The sequence below is a fragment of the Mustela nivalis genome (genome assembly GCF_964662115.1).
Source record: "Mustela nivalis genome assembly, chromosome: 18".
In the NCBI taxonomy this organism is placed as follows: domain Eukaryota; kingdom Metazoa; phylum Chordata; class Mammalia; order Carnivora; family Mustelidae; genus Mustela; species Mustela nivalis.
In genome coordinates this window covers 12,842,774-12,858,030 of record NC_139037.1, presented here as the reverse complement: position 1 = coordinate 12,858,030, position 15,257 = coordinate 12,842,774, and the positions used below count along the sequence as shown (strand labels likewise).

The window sequence follows — 15,257 nt, the reverse complement described above, 5'->3', positions numbered from 1 at the left end:
CTTTTACAGCCTTATTAATTATTTGTATGATATAATAGTTTCTGATAGAATTTTATCAAACTCTTCCACTTTTTCATTTCTGCTTGTAATTAGGTCAATTTTTTTCTCCATATATTTCAAAACTCTGTTAATAGGTGCATATAAATTCATGACTTTTATTTCTCCTTGGTATATTATTCCTTTTTTCATAGGACACTGTATATTTTAATTCCTAAATATGCTTTCTAACTTAAATTCTATTTTGCCTGATAGTAATATTGCTACTTTAGCTTTCTTTCAGTTAGCATTTTCTTGGTATATCTTTCCAGTCCTTTGTTTTCAGATTTGTGTGTGTCTGTGTGTTTGTTTTGTGTGTCAACTTAAAATCTCTTTTAAGTAGCATATGACCCAATTTTTAAAAATCTAATGATAGCCTCTGACTTTTAATTAACAGGAATATTAGTTTCCTATTGCTGCTGTGACAAACTTATTATCTTACAGTTCCGGAGGACATTAGTCTAAAATGCATCTATAAGGCTGTATATATTTTTTGAAACTCTAGAAAAAAAATTAATTCCTTGCCTTTTACAGTTTCTGGAGGCCACCAACATCCTTTGGCTTGTGGCCCCTTCCTTCATCTTCAAAGCCAGCAACAGACCATCTTCCCTCCTCCCTGACTTCTGCTTCCATCCTTATATTCTTGACTTTGACACTCTTGACTTTTTCTTATAAAGACCTTTGTTATCACATTAGGACTATCCCAATAACCCAGGATAATCTGTTCATTTCAAAATCCTTAATCACATCTGGAAGCCCCTTTGACATGTGAGGGCACCATATTCAGAGATACCAGGGATTAGAACATGGACATTTTTAAAGGCCCATTATTCAACCTTCCATACCAAGACCTTTTAAAATTTATTATAATTATAATAATAATTATTATTATTATTATTGATGTATATGAACTCACTTCTACCCTGACATTTCCCATATACTATTCTGACTTTTTTTCCTTCTTTATTTATTTCTTTTTCTGCTTTATATTGAATTTTCTCCAAGCCCTCCTCCAACCACTACTACCTCTCATACATTTCCTATAGTCATTTGAAAGTGAAAGATCTTATTTTATTTAATTATCTCTTTTTATATTGTTAAGAAGTATCATAACTTTTTGTAACAATAATGAAAGAATGTTGGTCCTCCTCAAGAATAAGACAAGGACTCAACCACCCATTTATTATATCTTGACCTTTCCCCTCTTCCATAATTTTTTTATTATTGTATAGAATTTTGGATCTTCTCTTATTTACCACAAAGTTGTTGATTTTTGTCAGTAATTAATTTCTCACTAGTTAACAAAATTGTTTGCTGATTTTTCTTTATTCTTTTCTATCTCTCTGCTTCCTTCTTGGTTTATATTTCTTTGTGCTAAATTATATATCTCTAAGTTCTGTGCTATATAGAGGTCTCATAGTTTATGTATATTTGACTATATCTTGATTTCACCTTTACTCTTGCACGATAGTTTAGCTAAGTATGAAATTCTATTTGACAGTATTTTTTTTTTTTTTTTGAAGATTGATCTCTGGAATCAGTCATTGCTGATAAAATTCCATTGTTAGATTATTACTCCTTTATATATCATTTCTTTTTCTCACAAGATTCTTTTAAGATTGTGTTTTTATTCTTGGTTTTTGTAGATTTTTCTTTAAAGGTGTTGAAAGATTTGACCTTTCTAAATACTGGGAAGTTTTTGCCATTATCTCCTCAAATGTTTCTTCTTTGCTCATCCTTCTATCTCTCTCCTGCTTTGAGCAAACTACACACACACACACACACACACACACACACACATTCTAGTACATTACTACATGTCTATTTTTATTTCTCATCCATGTCTTTCATCTCTTCATCTTTCTGTGCTGCCCCCTCAGTAGTATGCTCTAGTTTACAGATTCTGCCTTTGATTTCAGAAAATTTAAAGTTTATCTCATCTATTTAATTTTTTAGTTTAATTTCAGTGTCTATATTTTTCAATTCCAAGATTTATAATTGATTACTCAAAAGCACTATTCCTGATTCATATCTGTTTTTGTTTCATAATTTTTGTTTCATATATATTATCCTACCCATCTCTTTGAGGACCTCAGAAACACTTTATAATCAATTTCACTTAGTTCTATAGATTCATTGAGAATTAATTCATTAGCTGATTGTTTGTAACTGTCCTTAGCATTTGGAATTTTAAATGATAGATTAATCTAGCATGAGGTATATTTTTTCTTTCTCAGTAGTCTTGCCTCCTTGTCTAACATTTTCTTCATTTGCCTTAACCCTGAACAACTATCACAAGCCCAGAATCAAGTGTTGAGCCTTTTTACCCCCATGGGGATACTGGAAAAATCAGATTCAGTCATTATACTTGACAATGGCTTGACGTAGGACCTGTCTACATGACAGTCTGTACTTCACCACCACCACTGGCACAACTGTGTGTCTATTGCCTTGAGAACATCACAGCTTTGCTCAGCCTTCTTTCAAATTCAGGGATGCTCTCTTGGCTGGGAACTCTAGCTCTTATCCCTTACTTCCTGCAAAATCTTTTTGGCTTTCTTTTTGTCCCTCAAGTTTCCTTTTTGATTTTAGGACATACAGCCCAGAAGATCTGTGGCTTCAGGACCCTCTTATTGCTTCTGTTCCACACAATGTTAGTCTTGTTTTGGAGTATAACTATGCCTGGTTCTTCCTTGTTTCAAAATTGTATCTCTTTTTTCTAGAGTTTTTTTCTAGAGTGAAGGTTGTGTTTCAAATATTGATTTATAGTCAGTTCTCTATACTAATTTTTATAGTGAGTACTTACAAAAGGGTGGTGAATTTTGTCTTCATTTGGCATAAGGGAGCAGAATTTTCTTATATCTTTGCTTTAGTTATGAGAAATCTATAAAAATAAATTGACAAGAATAGGTAAATAAGAGAGATAACGTTCTAGTTTATCATGATGGGCATCTTTTCTTTATTTTTTTTAAAGATTTTATTTATTTATTTGACAGACAGAGATCACAAGTAGGCAAAGAGGCAGGCAGAAAAAGAGGAAGGGAAGCAGGCTCCCTGCTGAGCAGAGAGCCCAATGCGGGGCTCGATCCCAGGACCCTGGGATCACGACCTGAGCCAAAGGCAGAGGCTTAACCCACTGAGCCACCCAGGTGCCCTGGCATCTTTTCTTTAACACATGAATGTCATAGCCATTCCAAAATGAATTGTGCTTTTCCTGAGAACCATTCCAAAGGATTTATTCAGGGACTAGAGAATACAAAGGACAATAATAAATATCAAGAAACTTACAGAAGCAAAGGATTGTACTTGACAGAGAGCTGTGAGCCTCTTACCCTGACTCTCACTTGAGACTTCTTTTACTTTGTCAAAGCTAAATGTGAAACCCAGAAGACAATAGTAGGTCATACTGATTATAAACCACACTGTAAAAAGGAAAGCTATTGATTGAATACTAGGTAACATGATGGGTCAGCACCTTTCCTGAATTTAGAAGGACAGCTCTCCTGATTGAATATGAGTAGTTTGAATGTAAGCTAAAGCCAAAATGAAAGGCAGAGGTTTTGTTCATTTGTCAAATGAACGGGATATTTCTGGATACAGGGTATCTAGAAAACAAAAGAAAAATATATGGGTTTCTTGCATGATTTGCAAGACTTTCCATCTTTATTCTGCCTGTTCCAGCTCTTAATTAACTTTAGCAAATTGTTTTTTTCTAATTATTTATTATTCAGTTTTACAGTTAATGATGGTCACCACAGAGGGAGATTCAGGAAAACTTCATTTATATTGATCAGATGTATTTTTCTTTCCAAATTCTACCTTCCCTCCTCCATAAAAATTTATAACTTCTTCTCCATTACCAGCAGCATCATGTACTCAATCATTGTGGACTAAATGTTTGTATCCCTCCAGAATTCATATGTTGAAATCATAACCCCCAATATGATGGTATAAGTAGGTTAGGGGTTGGGGAGGTAATTAGGTCATGAAGGTGGAGTCTTTATGAATGGGGTTGGCACCCTCAAAAAAGAGACCCCAGAGAACTCCACCCTTTTCATCATGTGAAGATACAATGAAAATAATGGCTGTCTATAACCTGGAGGAGGGCTCTCACCAGGACCTGACCATTTTGATGCTCTGATCTGACTTCCACCCTTCAAAACTATGAGAAATAAGTTTCTCTTGTTTATAAACCACCCAGTCTATGTTACAGCAGCCTTAACTGACTAAGATACCAGCTCATGTCACTTTTAAGGGATGGCTATCATTGTCATTATCAACAAAATAATTCATTCTGGGGCACCTGGGTGGCTCAGTGGGTTAAGCCTCTGCCTTCAGCTCAGGTCATGATCTCAGGGTCCTGGGATCAAGTCCCAGATCAGGTTCTCTGCTTGGCAGGGAGCCTGCTTCCTCCTCTCTCTCTCTCTGCCTGCCTCTCTGCCTACTTGTGATCTCTCTCTGTCAAATAAATAAATAAAATCTTAAAAAAAAACTTATTCTGACTGTACATGGAGAGCAGTCATATTCAATAATAAGCTAGTATAAAATGAAAAAACACTTTTATATAATGAAAAAAAACAAGAAGTGATAAGTAGTATAGTGTAAAGGTTTATTAATAGTATAAGAGCACCAAAACACATATGTCAAGATTATATAATGTTTTTCAGGAAGAAAATCATACTCTTTCTTAGGCCCATTTCCTCTTCCCTGTCATAAGCAAAAAAGACAGAAACTGGAGGAGCATAAATGACATGGGAGAGCTCTTCATAGGATGGCACTTGGGTCTTTTTTAGAAACATCTGTAATTAAATTGTTGTATGCAGCATTAAGTTTCATACTTTTGAAGAAAAAAAATCCCCCCATGGAATGTTAGTACATTAAATTGGGATGTGTCTAAGAGGGAAGGGCAACATTCTCAGAGGGTGGCATAGTCATGTGTCACACAGAGTTGTCTAATGTATGGTAGTCACTCAACAAAGAGTTGTTTAATATATGAGTGTTGAAGTAGTATTCCATACTATCAAGAGTAAGGATGTTGTAGTCAGGCAGATCTGGAATGGAGTCCTAATTCTACATGTTCAAACTCTGGGAAAGTTATTTAACCTTTCTGAGACTGACCCCTTTCCTTTAAATGGAACTAATAATGGCATCTAGAAGATTAAACATGATAATATATCTAGGAAGTGCCTGGTGAAAGATAAGCATTTGGCATTCAATAAATGCTAGCTTTGATTATTAATGTTGACAGCCAAAAAGATCTAGGTGAAATGACTTGTGGAAAGACTTAAATCTTTATGACACTATACCTTAAGGTCCTTTATATAATTTTCCTAGATAAGAAAGAGAAATAAATAAGGCACATTCAGAGAGGCCCTAAGATTTCAAACAAACTGATCCATATAGTATAGAGATCTGTGAAATGGGAGCTCTAAAGCTGCCTTTTTCCTCACTTTTCACTTGTTTCTCTAAATTTTTGACAGTGAAGCCTTCTTATAAAGTAGAAAATATTTGTATTAATGAGTGCATATATGTTCTTCCACATCAAAGAAAAGGGGTTTATTACAAAATAGGTTAGTATTTAGAAATTTCAAGTTCAATAGCTTTCTGATTCTCTATCTCCTTGGAGCTTATTTTTTTCATTTATTTGTGCAGATGCTCCCTGAAATTTGTGTAACTCATGTCTACATGCTTAGGAGCTGTCCTCTTTCCTTTTAGTTAACTATCTTCATGCTTTGTGTTTGATCTGACAGCGTTCACTGAGTTTCAAGAAGGCAGTGACTTTCAGAAAGGACATTACAGTCCTTGTTTAAAGATACATCCTAGTAACCTGAAAAGATTGTGGTACATATTACTTACAAGCGATGTAAATTACATATACCTGCCTCCCTCATGCATCCAAACTCAGCTGGCCTTAAAATTCCTGCAGACTTTTTCCCCCACAAATGGGGAAATCAAAAGTTAGGGCAATTATTTGACCTCTAAGAACTTTTAGCAGACCAGTGACCAACCACTTCTTATTCAATCTACTATGCCAAACTACTTCCCTTTAAGAACAAGGAGAAGATCTGGGCAAAATTATGAAAAACTGTGAGTTTAAAAGTACCAAAGCCAGTGACAAACAAAAAGAAAAAGGAAACCAAGAAATATATGCTCAACATTTGTGAATTTTTCCTATGGAATCCCTGCAGAAGTTGAAAAACTAAAAAGAGCATTCAGAAAATTCACAGGTCTGTGAAGATAAAAATTGAAATCTGGACTTGCTAGAGAGATAAACATTGGAGAAGATTGGACTTCGTGAAACTTTCAGACTTTTGGTTAGTACTCTGACAAAAGTAAACTAACACAGACCCTCATTTCAAATTATTTTAATCTCTGCCTAGACAAAGAACATCTAGAATTGTTAGTTCTCCCCACATCTTTCCCAGAAGCAAATATATATTACTCTCACCAAAGGAAGAAAACATTATTCTAAGCTTTAAATATTTTGTGTATCTACAGTTTTGTTATACAAAGTCTAACAGTTAATTTAAAAGTAACCAGGCATACAAGGAGATAAGACTACTGAACAGAAAACTACGATATGCTTAATGTGCTCAAGGAACTAAAAGGCAAGATTTAAAATTTTGGTAAAACTAAAGAAAGTATAGAAGAGAACAAATGGAACTGATGACCTGAAAAATACAATTGGAATTAGGGACTTGGTGGATGGGCTTAACTGCTTATTAGATACAGATGAAGAGAGAATTGTGGAAGTGGGAGACATGTCAGAAGAAACCACCCAAAATGAAAAGGGAAAGGAATAAAAGGATGAAAAAACTCAACACACACAAAACAGACAATCATATCCAAAAATGGGCAGAAGATATGGACAGACACTTCTCCAATGAAGACATACAAATGGCTATCAGACATGAAAAAATGTTTGTCATCACTAGCCATCAAGGAGATTCAAATTAAAGCTACATTGAGATATCACCTTACACCAGTTAGAATGGCCAAAATTAGCAAGACAGGAAACAACATGTGTTGGAGAGGATGTGGAGAAAGGGGAACCCTCTTACACTGTTGGTGGGAATGCAAGTTGGTGAAGCCTCTTTGGAAAACAGTGTGGATATTCCTCAAAATTAAAAATAGAGCTTCCCTATGACCCTGCCATTGCACTACTGGGTATTTACCCCAAAGATACAGATGTAGTGAAAAGAAGGGCCATCTGTACCCCAATGTTTATAGCAGCAATGGCCACGATCGCCAATGTGGAAAGAACCAAGATGCCCTTCAGTGGATGAATGGATAAGGAAGATGTGGTCCATATACACTATGGAGTATTATGCCTCCATCAGAAAGGACGAATACCCAACTTTTGTAGCAACATGGACGGGACTGGAAGAGATTATGCTGAGTGAAATAAGTCAAGCAGAGAGAATCAATTATCATATAGTTTCACTTATTTGTGGAGCATAACAAATAGCATGGAGGACATGGGGAGTTAGAGAGGAGAAGGGAGTTGGGGGAAATTGGAAGGGGAGGTGAATCATGAGAGTCTATGGACTCTGAAAAACAATCTGAGGGGTTTGAAGGGGCGTGGGGTGGGAGGTTGGGGAAACCAGGTGGTGGGTATTATTAGAGGGCATGGATTGCATGGAGCACTGGGTGTGGTGCAAAAATAATGAATACTGTTATGCTGAAAATAAAAAATAAAATTTAAAAAAAGATTATAAACATAAAGCAAGATAAATAGAAAGACAACCACATCTAGACACATTATAGTAAAACTGCTTAAAACCAGAGACACAAAGACCGTTTATTTGAAAAGGAATAATAGTAAACTGGCTGCTGACTCTCAGGCACTGCTGAGGGCAGGCTACCATTGTGAAAATAAGAGGACTACTAGCAATTTTTCATTCTGAAAGGCCCCCTTCTCCCTTAATCCCCAGCACATGAGCAGCAGATTGGAATATTCTCTGGGCAGTTTCACTAACTTCAAGGAAAGGCAGAAATAAACTGATAGTTGGGCATTTAAAATATCTGGTGGCCCTTGCTTGAGCACATACAGTTTTAGTGCTTCACAAGGACTGAATGAAGCTGCGTCAAGAAAGCCTATAGGGACACCTGGGTGGCTCAGTGGATTAAGCCTCTGCCTTCAGCTCCAGTCATGATCTCAGGGTCCTAGGATCGAGCCCCACATCGGGCTCCCTGCTCAGCAAGGAGCCTGCTTCCCCCTCTCTCTCTGCCTGCCTCTCTCCCTGCTTGTGATCTCTCTCTCTCTCTCTGTCAAATAAATAAATAAAATATTAAAAAAAAAAAAGAAAGAAAGAAAAGAAAAGAAAGCCTGTAATGCAGCAGCAGGGAACCAGAAAACACGAGGTTGAGAACCTGGAGGAGACAAAGGCAATACAGTGAGAAGAAAGCTTAAAATGATCATTAGTAATCTTAGGAAAATAAAAGATGACTTTTTTTTTTCCATGAATAAGAGCAGGGTGATATATTTTTTAAAGGAGCAATAAAATTGTCATAGAAGTTAAAAATACAGTCACATAAGGGAAAATTTTGATAAAAGAATTGAAAAATAAAATTGAGAAGCTATTAGAGAGTAGAACAACAGGAGGGAAATCTAGAAACAAGGAGAAAAGATTAGAAAATTAAGTGATTTTTTCCAGCATTTTAAAGATACAAATAAGTAGTTCCATAAAGAATAAATTTAAAAATGGAGGTGAGGAGATTATGCAAGGAATGTCTCCAGAACTTATGGAAAAGACTCATCAAATATGCTGAATAATTAATGAAAATAAGCCCATTAGAGAATACACCTTTAAATTCCAGATGGAAAAGTATTTGTGCTCAAAAAAAAAAAAAAAAAATCGGGAACTAGAGTGACCTCTAATTTCTAGACAGCAAACCTGGGGTGGAAAAAAGACTTTTTGAAGGAAAATAAATTTTAGTTTTGAATTCATCATCCAACCACAAGATTAATCAAGTGTGGGGGTAGAATAAAGATATTTCAGGCATGCAAGATCAAAGCATTTACCCTCCATGAATCATTCCTTGGGAAGGTACTGAAGAACATTCCCCACCAAAGTGAGGAAAACATGAGATCTGGGATACAGGGGCTCAGATACAGGAAAGAAACTCAAGGAATACACAGAGCGTGCTATGTGGCATTCTTAGGAGGCCAGAGAGCAGCCACTCCAGGCAGAGGTTGCAGAACAGATCACTCCAGGAGAGATTTATCTCTAAGAAAATGCAGCTGATACAAAATCGGATGTTTCTGAAAGTACTGAGAAGACATTTACCCCTTTGAGAGCTTGGGGATGCGTCCATGATAGATACATCCAACAACAAGAAAAGACAAGACACTAACTCCTGGGAAAATAAAAGTTGTACACAAATGGAAATGTAATCACAGTACGCTCTTCATAGCTCAGCTGTGAATAGTATCCGCATGCTCATAATAGTATAGATTCTCACCAGAAAATACATTTTAACTATATTTGGGTGGGTGGGGGGGCAAAAAAGTGATGGAGAGAGGAAAAGAAGAGAGCTGTCATTGTCTTCTGTAGAGAGAAGTAAACTGGTAATGCTCCAATTGTAAAATGAAGAAGTAGCAGTAGATGCCTTAGAGGAAGGCAAATGCTAAAAGAAAATGCAAAAAGAATGAATAGCTGTTGCCTCTGTTAAAGGACAAAGATGGGAATAGTGGGGAAGGGTGGAAAAGTAGGTTCAAGGGATTACTATTTTTCATGGTTTTTTTTTCTTAGAACCATATGACTTTGCAAATTATTCGTATGTGTACATTTCATAAAAATTTGAAAATTTAAATCTGGCTTCAGGAAAGTATTATGCTATTACCATTTGAATAAGAAAACATAGTATAGATGTAAATGGGCTTTTTTTTTTTTTTAAGTCATAAAGAATCTCTGGAAAGATATGCAGAAAACCACCAACAGTGGTTGCCTCTCAGGATGGCAGCTAGTGTCCATCAACAGACAGGAGAGAGAGAGAGATTCTTGACCCTTATACTCATTTGAGTTTTACGCTGTATACCTGTATTATTTACTTACAAAGAAAAACTTCTAAGAAATAAAGAAATTGAGAATGAAATGGAATCAAGAGAGCAAACAAAGTTAAAATTACATGGGCGCTAAAGAGAGTGCCCATATCCTTTTAGGACAGGTTCTTTCTTCAATAAATACAAATGCATGTCTTCTTACCATGCAATTGACATTATCCTTGTAGAACAAATGGAAAAAGAAAAAAACCACTCATGCTGCCACCAAGCATATAATCACTCTTAAATTTTCAGTGTATATCTTCTGAAACATCACTGTGTGTGTGTATGTTTGTGTATTTCTAATCCCTCCCATTGGATAACAGTACTTCATTACCAGCTATTTTCACTCAGCAATGAAGTATAGTCAAGTTCAATATGAATCATTAAGGAATATTCCTGTTCAGATCATTTCAGTGACTGATTTTATTTCATCTCTTGGATCCACCACAGTTGATTCATTAATCCCCTACTGATAAATTGTTTCCAGTTTTTCACCACCGTAAACAATGCTCGTGTCCTCATTGCCAATCTCATTCCTCACCGTTTCCTTAAACTGAGCTTCTAGAAATGATCCTTTGGCATGAACATCACTAAAAGACTTGACATATCTTGTGAAATTATCTCCTAGAAAATTTATACCAATTTACATCTTGCCCCCAGCAGTGCTGAAGCATGTCACTGTCTCCCAGACCCTTGCCAGCATTTGGTTTATTTTTGCCAAATCTGGCAGATGGAGAAAAAAAAAAAAGTCTTATTGTAAGTGCTTCTTGGGCTTCCTGGTAGGGCTGAGTATTTTCATGTATTTATTGACAAAAAAAATTTTTTTGAACACCTTCCTCATGCCTGGTACTGTGCTAACTGAAGTGAGAGGCATCAAAACACACAGGATGGTCTCTTTCTTTGAAGGGTTTACAATCTCAGAAGAGGAAATGAATACACAACCAATCCAGTCTTACAGTGCACTGTGTTATGATATGTACCCACAGGGAGGAAGGGATTAATTCTTCTATAAAACTTAAAGTGTTTATACATGAAACATTTGAGTGGAGACTGGAAGGAGGAGGCAGAAGACCGAGAAAGGGGGTGTGCGATCCCCGAGACTAGCGTGGTTAAATGCAGTGATGACGTTCAGTACCCTTGGGAAGGATGGGTGAGCTGGTAGGGCAGAAGCCGGGGGTGCATGTTGAAAATTGACAGTGCCTAGGAAGGAAGCCTGGACAAGTGCACTGGGGCCCTCTTATGAAGAACTGGGGACAGATTCTCCAGACCAAAGGCTTCTGTCTGGTATTCCAGTCTTGTTTATAGGCTGCCATGTTGCACATGGAGTAAGTGGCAAATATCCACCACGAACCCTAGAAATTATATGTAAAGTGTGTGTGTGTGTGTGTGTGTGTGTGTGTTTACATTTTCTGTGGTGGGTTTCCATCGCATTCTCGAAGGGGATAAAGGATTCAACACCATTGTTCCAGACCTTGGAGAGCTTTCCAGTATCTTCAGCAGGAGAGGCTCAGGGTCAGGCCTGGGAGAAAGAACCCTGTCACTACTGAAGACTGGGGGAGGACACCAGCAGGAAAGGAAGCTGGATGTGAAGTTTTGATAGATAATGTTAATAATACCCTCCATTTATTGAGCTTTTACTCTATGGTAGACCAAATGCTGGATGCTTGAACCTATTTTATTTCATCTTCAAACAGCACATTTAACAATGAGGAAACTGAAATGGATTTTTTAATTAGTCCTGGATCACGTGGCTACAAATGGCAGAGTCCATAGTCGACCACCAAGTCATGTGACTTCAGAGCCCACTCCTGTAAACATTACCCTTCCCTGGCTCTCTTATAAAGCCCCAGCACCGTTTCTTTCACACTTCATCTCCTAATTCTCAGTTAATTATTTTAAGTAGCAAAGTGACTCACTTCAGGGAAGAGAATCAAATGAGTCGAGATAGCATTTAGCAGACGGAAAAAGAGAAAGGCCTCTGTGACTGTTCATTGTCCTTATTCCACAAAGAATTGATCGTCTGCTGAGATAATAGCATTAATCCAAAGAAATCCCTAGCTCTGCACAGTGGTTCCTGTTGTTATTTGTGCCTTCTCATTCCATGGAAGGAAATTCTTGCAGATTTTAACTGGCAAACAAGTCATTTTGGAGAAAGCCCACAGCATTTTCTTCAAGCTCCACGGTCATTTGCACCATGGAAGAGGAGGTCTGCCTAAGTACATTCCCACTCATTTATTGTTGAGATGACATGTGCAAACAATAGCATTCACTTCCACCTTTCATGGCAAGTATTAAAAACACCATGAGGAAACTTGTAAAAGCTCTGACTGTATTACCTTGGGAGCTGAGCGCTGCCTCAGAAGTGCGCTGATGCACTATTATCAGGTAAAAAGCAGACGTTATCTTCAGACACGTGAAATGTCAGGGTGTCACACTCATCACCAGCAGGCACGGAATTCTGAATTGCAGAAGATCATCATCTTTCCATCTTTCACAGTCCCGTGGGCATGCATGTACTAACCTTCTGTATGTGTTGTTCACGGGCTGCTCTAAGGACTCAGCCTTTTTACCCCCAATTCTCGGAAAAAACCAGAACCAGAGACAGCTATTGCTGAAGTTTAGATGGAGGCTTAGGAAAGCTCATTTTTATCATTTTTGGAACAAATATGTGAAACCCTAAGGGCTCATCTCATCCACTAAGGGTAATCTCCCCACCTTTTTTGTTTTGTTTTGCTTTGTTTCAGAGGTAATTTAGTGATTCATCAGTGGCATGTAACACCCAGGGTTCATCACACCCAGTGCCCTCCTTAATGCCCCTCACCCAGTCACCTCCTCCCCCAACCCACCTCTCCTCCAGCAACCCTTAGTATGTTTCCTATAGTTAAGAGCCTCTTGTGGTTTGTCTCCCTCTCTGTTTTCATCTTCTTTTTCCTTCCCTTCCCCCATGTCCATCTGCTTTGTTTCTTAAATTCCACATATGAATGAAATCATGTATTTGTCCTTCTCTGATTGACTTATTTCACTTAGCATAATACCCTCTAGTTCCATCCACATCATTGCGAATGCCAAGATTTCATTCTTTTTGAAGGTTGAGTAGTACTCCGTGTGTGCGTGTGTGTGCACGCACTACATCTTTATCCATTCATCTGTTGATGGACATCTGGGCTCTTTCCACAGTTTGGCTATTGTGGACATTGCTGCTATAAACATTGGGGTGCACGTGCCCTTTCAAATCACTGTTTGTATCCTTTGGATAAACACCTAATAGTGCAATTGCTGGGTTGTAGCATAGTTCTATTTTTAACTTTTTGAGGAATCACCATACTGTCCTCCAGAGTGAGCCCAATCCCTTTGAAGGGCTCATCGGATCCACTAAGGATAATCTCCCCATCTTAAAATCAGTGGACGTGGGACCTTAACGCTATCTCCAAAATCCCTTCATAGCACCTAGATTCATGTTTGATTAAATAACTGGGAAAAGATACCAGTACACCAGGACACAGACACCTTGGGGGCCACCTTACAACTCTGCCTTCCACAGACACTCACATGCTGTTTCTCTTCTGGCAAGGGTAGTGTCTGTCATGTGCTTCCTTAGCATCCCTCTTTGTTTCCTCAGTTTTGTAATCTATTATTTTTAGCAAATACAGCGAGCCTATAATCATGTGTCATGTGGAGCATTTCATATTTTGGTGAAATGATGACAATGATGTCATTTGTGAGGACTTACCCTGTCAGACGCTGCTCCAAGTCTCACATGCCAGACCTCGCTGAAGCATCACCACGGTCAGCACTGAGGGGAGGGTGCAGCTGGTGTCACAAGCTCCAGATGAGAACACTGAGCCTGGGCATGGCTAAGTAACATGCCCAAGATCCAGTGGTTGGAAAGCAGTGGCACTGGGACTCGAACCCACATCCCTTTCCTTCAGAGCCCTTCTGCCTAACCCATGTCCTTCATCTTACTCTATTGGGGTTTTGAAAGGTTGTGCAGTGTCCCCCATAGCTATGATGATCATCATTCATCCGTTCCTTCTCCCATCAGAACTGCCATCTAATTACAGAAAATATCACATATGCCAAGTCCTTCCTAGTAGCAAAGGACATCCCTAAAAGTCAAAGAGCAAAGAGACACAAGGGTGTTAGAGCAGTTTAAAGCTTGACTTTGGAGAAGAATAGTCCAGTACCTTAGCAGTTGGCATTTTAATGTGCCTTGTTCGTGAGCTCTATGGTATACTTTGCTGCTTGTTTTTATGCCAAACATTGATTAATAAGCTTCATCGAAGAGAAAGCTCTCCAATTCAGCCCTTGAGAACAACTTCATATCTTCTTTCCAGAGTAGCCAACCTGTGTCAGCAGGAATCAGGACAGAAATGGTACGCATCCATTGAAAACTAATGTCCCCTGACTTGAAATAGCACTTAAGCTGGTGACACCCTATCTTCGTTGTGAACAGAGGATTGACCTGTGCTACTGGCTAGAGGAGGAAAATAAATGGCTGTAACAGGACAGAACCTTCTTCTGAAAGGCATTTGCTTTTTGATAAAAGAAGGAAAAAATGGCATTGATTTATGTTTTATTTGTAAGCTGAGTCTCATAAGTGAGCAAAACTATGTAGAATGCTCCAAGACCACTAATTTGGGAATAAGGGCCAACAGCTGAGATGATCTGGTCTAGAACTTTCTTATTTTTTCTTGAAGCTGCCCTTCCATTTTTCCTAACAGCAGACAGGTATGAAACCCAGGCCTACAATTCCCCATAGGAGTTGAAATACCAAGTTATGCGTCCATTTCTGTGTTCTGATGGAGTAAATTCTTCACCTTCCAAAATCCGAGATCCAGGGGGAAAAAAGTGAACAGGGCAAAGGGGATCAGGAGTACTGGGGGGAAGGTTTGCAATTTAAAATGTGATAGGCAGAGTAGATTTCGTTGAGAGGTATCATTTGGCCAAAGACCTTAGGGAGGAAAGAGTGAGCTATGAGAGTCTAAGTGGTTAATGGAAATAGATTGGTGGGCATCACTCTCAACTCTATTAATGAGTCCTGTCATTTATTTCAAAATGAGTTTGAAACATTAGCAAATGAAATTCCATTGATTATGAAATAATATATATCAAAACTTCCTGTATTGTGTTCATTAATGAAAGTTGTTCATCCTCACTATAACATCATAGAAAC

The 15,257-nt window shown here is 37.9% G+C and overlaps 1 protein-coding gene across 6 annotated transcripts in view; it reads left to right on the top strand.

Annotated features, from left to right (window-relative positions):
- The window catches only part of HYDIN (HYDIN axonemal central pair apparatus protein), a 381,505-nt gene that overhangs the window by 206,430 nt on the left and 159,818 nt on the right, over window positions 1–15,257 (top strand). The gene's annotated exons all lie outside the window — the stretch shown is intronic.